Source organism: Lactuca serriola, chromosome 8 (assembly GCF_051521515.1).
Source record: "Lactuca serriola cultivar US96UC23 chromosome 8, Lser_US96UC23_V15, whole genome shotgun sequence".
Taxonomy (NCBI): domain Eukaryota; kingdom Viridiplantae; phylum Streptophyta; class Magnoliopsida; order Asterales; family Asteraceae; genus Lactuca; species Lactuca serriola.
The window spans coordinates 10,761,826-10,769,653 of record NC_136415.1 but is presented as its reverse complement, the minus strand read 5'-3'; the positions used below and the strand labels follow the sequence as shown (position 1 = coordinate 10,769,653).

Here is a 7,828-nt window from a genome sequence, read left to right as displayed (position 1 = left end):
CACTTGAAGAAATGTCTTCCAAAAATACTCCATGACAAGCAACAATAGAAGATCACTTTTCAACCAGTTGATTCGGGTAGTAACTCACAACATTTCACTCCCGCCCTTACTGATGGAAATTTTGATATGATGAAAATGATAGAATCAATTGCCCATTGGATACTAATGCATGAGTATCATTTCATAATTATTGAGGAGGAGGGATTCAACATGATGCAAAGACGAGGAATGCTTGTTGAATGGGAGACTGTCTCATGCATTTCTATCAAAACAGATTGTGAAACAGTTTATGATATAGAAAAGAAGAAATTGAAGGATTTACTAAAATCTATTTCAAAGATTAGTGTGACCACAGATATGTGTAAGTCTACCAATAAAATCGAATATCCGGCTCTTACTAGCCATTTTGTCGATTCTAATTAGCATTTGCAGAAGCGTGTTCTTAACTTTGTTCACTTACTGCCTCCTTGTTGTGGTGTTGAGATTGTTGACAACCTTTATAAGTGTTTGAAGGATTGGTGCATCGAGAATAAGGTTTTTACTATTTCAGTAGATAATGCCTCAAATAATGATTCGGCTATTAGGATCTTAAGTGAAACTTTCTCAAAGACTAAGAGGTTGCCTTGCGGAGGAAAGATGTTTCATGTAAGTTGTTGTGCACACATCTTAAATCTTATGGTTTAATATGGACTTTATATGATTATCTATATTATTGAGGATATACATGATAGTGCGACGTTTATCAATCAAAATGAATGAAGACTTAACTTTTTTCTGAGATCATAAAACAGTTGCAATTACCACATAGAAAACTTATTCTTGAATGCAAGATAAGATGGAATTCCACATATGAGATGTTGGCTGTTGCAATCAAATTTAAAGATGTGTTTCCAATGTTTAAAGAAAAGGAACCACGCTACCTTAGTTGTACCAGTAATGAAGATTGGTTGAAGGTGGAAAAGTTATATGAAATTTTAGAAGCTTTTAACTCTAAAACTAATATTGTCTTTGGGAGTGAGTATCCGACTTCAAACTTATTTCTTAATGAAGTTTATAGAATCAAAGTTTTATTGGATAAGAGGTTTCAAGATCCCAACGAAGATAAGTTTGTTCATGACATGGTTGGGTGCATGAAACAAAATATTGATAAGTATTGGGGAGAGTGCAACTTGATGATGCCGATTGGTGCCATTTTAGATCCTAGGTGCAAATGAGGGTTATTGAGTTTTGCTTTCCTAGGATGTATCCCAAAAATGAAGCTCGTGAAAATATAGACAAAGTGAAAAAAGCTTTATATGACTTGTATGGAGAATATGTGGATGATTTTTACTCTGAAAATGGTGAAACTGTTGTTGGTTTAGGTGGAAACGGTGCCAGCATTCAACCTTCATCTTTCAGTTGGTCCAAGTTTGCTCAATTTGTACGGACAGTTGAAATATTCAACCATAAAAATCATATTTAGATAATTATCTTGAGGAGGGTTGTTATATTAGTGATTTCGGTCCAACACCATTTGATACTTTACAGTGGTGGCAGTCAGATTCGTTAAAAGATCGTATATTGTCATGCATGGATCGAGATATACTAGTTATCATTATCACTATTGTTGCATCAACAACTACTTTTAGTGCGGGTAGTATAGTTATTGGCTCATATAGAGCATCATTGAGTCCTGAAATAGTAAAAGGCTTGCTTTTATGGATGAGATTGGTGTCGAAGCCTCCATGGATTAAAAAGAAAGAACAAGGCATGATTTATTTGTTTATCATTATTTTTTGAATTTAAATATATTTATTATTTTTGTGTTTATGCATTTCAAAATGAGAATCAACAAATTGAGATCGACCTACCCATTCCTTGATATATGCATGAGAAGTAAGTACTCTTTTAGCATACATTTAAAATGCATGAATATGTTTCTTGTTGTTTTTTTTGTTAAAATGTTGCTTTTGTTGTTTTTTGGTGGTGTTTTGAATTTCGATGTTTGTTGTGTCATTTATTGTTGTTTGACAAGTATTGAAGGTTGCTTTGGTGTTATTTTTTTAGCAAGATAGTTTTTTTTGCTGCTATTGAAACATGTTAATGGTTGAATGGATGTTGTGGAACATGTTTTATTTTTTAGTTGATCTTATTGTGGAAATTGAACGTTTTCCAATTTTTTTGATGTTGGAATGGTATTGTTTTGATGGGTGATTAAATTTTTTTTGGGGTTTTTTGGCTAGTTTTGGAATATGTAAAAACATGTGAAATGTTTTAAAATTATAGTTAATCCTATTTTTAATGTATTTACATAAATTTGCATATTTTTTTTACTTTGTTATATTAAATCGAGTCGAGCTCGATAGTATCGAGTATTTCACGAGCTCGAGTTCGATTTTGAAAATGTAGGCTCCACCAAGTTCGAGTCGAGTTTCAAGCTCGAGTGTTTTTGTCGAATCGAGCTTCGAGCCTGGTACTACTTGGCTCGATTCGGCTCGTTTACACCCCCTAGGTATGGGTTTACTTTCTAAAAAATAAATATGACATTTTTTGTACTTTTAAAAGATTCAAAGTTGTTGTGGAGAACAAGACGAATCTGAAGATAAAATGTATGAAGTTAGATAATAGGGGTGAATATAGCAGCAAGGAGGTAACCGATTATTGTGCATAATACGGGATCAGAATGCTGAAGACTGTGCCAGAAACACCTCAACACAATGGTGTTGCGGAGAGGATGAACAGAACATTAAACGAGAGAGTGAAGAGCATGAGGTTACATGCAAGGATGCCAAAAATGTTATGGGAAGACGCAGTGAGCACAATTTCTTACCTTATAAATTGTGGATACTCAATCCCCATTGGGTTTAAAATTCCAGAAGAGGAATGGCAGAAAAGGGAAGTATCTCTCTATCACCTTAAAGTTTATGGTTGTAAAGCTTATGTCTAGGTTAAAAATGCATAAAAAGACAAACTTAAAGCAAAGCTAAGAAGTGTATCTTTACCGGGTACGGGTTGGGCAATATGGGCTATAGATGATGGGATAACCAAACCATGAAAGTGATCATGAGTAGAGATGTCAGTTTTAATGAAGATGCCCTCTATAAAGATGATCTAGCTATAGCTCTAAGCAAAAGCAAATGAAGTCAGAAGGCGGTGTTCGAAGAATTAAATGTTGCTGATGTTTTACAACCTGAAACATGTGAAAGCTTAGAAAAAGTGGGAGTGATGGAGAGACAGAAAATACTAAAGTCAATGGGAGTTCTGATGACGATGAAGACTCAGAAACCAAAATCCCAGATCAGTTAAAATACGAAGCTCCAAATCAGACAGATATTGAAACTCTGAATCTCATAAGAACGACCAGAGATCGGAGATCCACTAGAAAATATTCTCCATTGGTTAAATACTTGTTACTGACAGAGAATGGAGAGTCAGAGTCTTATCTAGAGGTGCTGAAACTGAAAGACTCTATAAAATGGAAGAAAGACATGAAAGAGGAGTTGGATTCACTTGACAAGAACCATATCTAGTCCTTGGTCAAATTACTAACAAGAAAGAGAGATTTGCAAAATAAATGGGTGTTTAGAATTAAGGATGAAGTTGATGGTAGCAAGAGGTATAAATCCAGACTAGTTGTAAAGGGTTTCTCTTCAGTTGTGAAGATGACTACTATTCGGCTGGTCTTGAGTATTGTGGTTGTTGAAGATTTACATATGAAATAGATGGATGTTAAGACTGTATTCTTACACGGTAAAATTGATGAAGATATTTACATGTCCCAACCAGAAGGTTTCTAGGTGAATGGTAAGGAGAATGTGGTGTGTAAACTGAAGAAGAGTTTATATGGACTGAAACAAGCCCCAACGCAGTGGTATTTAAAATTCGACAGCTCCATGCAAAAAAATGGGTACACGAGATATGAGAAGGAACAATGATGTTATCTGAAGAAGTTCAAGTCCTCTTACATTATTCTTTTATTATATGTTGATGATATGTTGGTTGTTGGATCAGACATATAGGAAATCAATAGATTGAAGCGGCATCTCTCCAGAGAGTTCAAGATAAAGGACTTGGGAGCTGCCAAAAAAATTCTTGGGATAGCATTTTCAGAGACAGGGTTGTTGTAACTTTGAAGCTTTCACAACAGAAGTATATCCAGAAGGTTCTAGAGAGGTTCATCATGACTGATGCGAAACAAAGAAGTACACCTTTGGGAAGCCAGATAAAACTTTCCAAGAAACAGACCCCAAAGACGATGAAGACAGAGAAGAAATGGCTAAAATCATGTACACATCAACAATTTGCAGCTTATGTATGCTATAGTGTGCACTAGACCGGACATTGCACATGCAATGAGAGTTGTGAGAAGATTTATGTCAAATCCAGTTAAAGAACATTAGGAAAGGGTTAAGCGGTTGATGCGTTACTTAAAAGGTACTTCTGAAGTCGATCTATGTTTCAACGGTGTAAATTGGCATTGTAAGGATTCGTTGATGTTGATTTAGGTGGATGTGCGGATTCGGGAAAAAGCACTACTGGGTATGTTTTCATTATCGGAGGTACAACAGTGAGTTTGATGTCTAGACTTCACAAAAGTGTTGCCCTTTCAACTATGGAGGCAGAATATATGGACATTGTGGAAGCAAGCTAAGAGTTCATATAGTTGAAGATTTTTTTGTGAACTGAGAATAAAACAAGAAGACTGTGTTCTCCACTATGACAATCAAAGTGCAGTACATCTCGCGAAAAATATGGTGTTTCACAGCCGAACGAAACACATAAAGATCTGATATCATTTCATACGAGAATTGATAACTGATGGTACACTAAATCTGAAGAAAATCCTTGGTACAAAAAATCCAGCAAATAGGTTTACTAAGGTGGTACTAACTGATAAGTTGAAGTAGTACATGGCTTCAACTCGGATTCCAGGAATTAAAGAGGATGCGGGGATTAGAGAGGGAGACGAGTGTTATAGAAGATACGAACTTGGATGGAAGTTGAATGATGGTTAAGCCTCCAAACGGGAGATTGTTAGATATGGAGACTTATCATCAGGATTGAAATTTAAAGACTGAATTTTTTTTGGGTGTAGACCACAAGATCTTAGGCATGAGTTGGGCGGGGCAATTTCTTTTTAGTTTTTTTTTCCAGTCAAGCTTGGCCTTTTAGATGTTTAGGTCAAATTTTCTCGTTTATATACTTATGAACGACCATATCTTTAACATTGCAGCAGAAAAACGTGTGTGGAATAAAATATTTCTCTCTAGTTCGACAGTGGATGTAACCTATCGCAAGATAGTGTGAACCACTTAAATCCCTGTGTTTTGAGTGTTTTGATTTCGTTCTTTTCCTGATTTCTCGTATTCTTTAGATATGTTTCCGTTTATCGTTTGTTCTTTAACTAACATATGTATACAACCATGTTGTATTTTCCTATAGGGTTTACGCCACAAAAGTCATTATATATACAACGATGTTCTGTTTTAACCCCAATTTTAGTTTTTGTTCCTTATATGCCATTATATTTTGAAAAACTTTTCATCTTTAAGTACTTGGGCGGTCACCAACAGGTTATGGTGACAAGTTAGCTAATATATTATAAAATGAAGGAATAAACCTAGTGTAAGTCTCGAATCTATGACATCTAATAAATAATGTGACGTGTTAATTTTTGAGTCGATCAAATTTGTTAATTCATTCGTAATTCATTTAAGAAACAATTAGATATATCTGACATAATTGTTAAGAAATTCGTATTTCTTGGTCGTTGTTTTCGGTGCTACTATAAGAGGTGCTGATTCGCGACTTTCCTTAAGAGAGAGAGAGAGAGAGAGAGAGAGAGAGAGAGAGGGAGAAAGGGTGGGGGGGGGGGGGGGGGGGTTAGTCGATGAGCCAAAGGTTGTCTTTGTTATGACTTAAAAACTTATTTAGTTGTCATCCCATCATAATTCGAGTCAACAAGTTAAAAATGCATTAATAAATATGCCATTATATATAGCCCGCAATTTAGTTTCTCAACATATATGATCTCATTTCTTTGGTTTTTTAACGAATGTCATTAGAAATAACTAGTTGTTTCTTAGATGAATTACAAATGAATTAACAAATTTGATTGGATAATAGATTAACATGTTGTATTGTTTATTAGATGTCACGGATTTAAGATTTACACTAGGTGTTTTTCCTTATTTTAAAATATATGTATACATTAAATACAATAAACACTAGTAATACACGAAAAGAAGAAGCCACTGGCTTATTAGCTAACACGCACTGCCCTTCAATGAGAAGTTGCAGTTTCGGCTCTTGCCTTCAACGTCTCTTTCTTTTTCATTTTAAGGGTCAAGGACTAAAAACGAAAAAAAAAAAAAGAAATCCAAAAAATAATGGCAAATGGAGAACATAAAAATGTTGTGGCTAACACAAAGTGATGTGTAAATGTTAGGGTTAAATGTAAACCATGAAAAAAAATTATGTCAACAAAACCGATACATCACCATAATCTGTTCGTGACCAGCCAATCGCCCAAAATAAAAAAAATCCAAAATATAATAGCATATAAGCAAAAAAAACAAAAGTTGTTAATGAGAACATGGTTGTTTACAATGACCTTTGTAACATAAATCTTTTCCTATAAGTACAACTCTTTCTCGTTTACAACTACTCAAATTAACTATATAAATCATTGGTATAAACTACATGTCCTCAGGCTCGAGTGATAGTCAATTACGTTTCAATGCAAGCATAAGAATTTACCAAAATGTCATTCTTGATAAATTTCATATTTCCTTAACCAAGTCAAAAACTAATAAAAATGCATCGTCAATTATAGAATTTAACCCATATTTTCAAGGGAATCATGTTTGTTATATTATTATAAATTAGTTTTAAAAACTAAAACGAGGCCACGATGAGCCTTGATTAGTTGTTGGGTACGATTAAGTAAAAGGTGGAACACTGGAATGAGGGGGCCAACAACTCAACAACCTTTGTATTGAAAACGGACATCTTACTTAGTACAATATATATATATATATATATATATATATATATATATATATATATATATATATATATATATATATAGGGCTTAGGGAATATGTGGCTGTTATGTACCTAATATAAGATATAGAACTATCAAAATCTACATAGTTTTAACAAAATGCAATCAAATCTATTTACCAGCTTTCTTCTATTCTCTATTAGACTAGATGATAGGCTTTGTACATATTTTTATGGAGTTTTAAATATTAAATTTTGCACCACAAACTATGTATAAAAATACATTATAAACTGCCTAAAAATCTTCATATTCAAATTTAATATAGAAAATTATAGTGAAAGATTGAAATTATTAATTAAAAACCCAATAAACTTCTTCCCATACTACATCAAAAAGAACTATGCAAGTATATATATGGTAGGTGTCAAAGAAAATTATGAAGTCTACTAGAGGTCTAATATAAACAACACATTCGCAATGGGTAAATGTTGGGGATAAATTATCAAAATAAGAAATAATATGAGCTCAAAAGCAATAGGAAGAAGCTAACAATTAAAAAAATTATGTTTTTTTTAATCAAAATGAAGTCAATTTTGATGGTTCTATACCTAATATTACATACATGACAACCACATATTCACTTTTCCAATATATATATATATATATATATATATATATATATATATATATATATATATATATATATATATATATATATATATATATATATATATATATATATACTAGTTTAAAACCCGTGGGAAACAAGATTATAAAATTAATTAAACTTTTATAGTAAAAACTCAAAATTATTAATAAATTATTTTAAATAAATTATTAATT

The 7,828-nt window shown here is 33.0% G+C and overlaps 1 pseudogene; it reads left to right on the top strand.

Annotated features, from left to right (window-relative positions):
* The first annotated feature begins 357 nt into the window (after nucleotides 1-357).
* On the top strand, nucleotides 358-1,753 carry LOC145066631 (zinc finger BED domain-containing protein RICESLEEPER 2-like; annotated as a pseudogene).
* The last annotated feature ends 6,075 nt before the right edge of the window (nucleotides 1,754-7,828 follow it).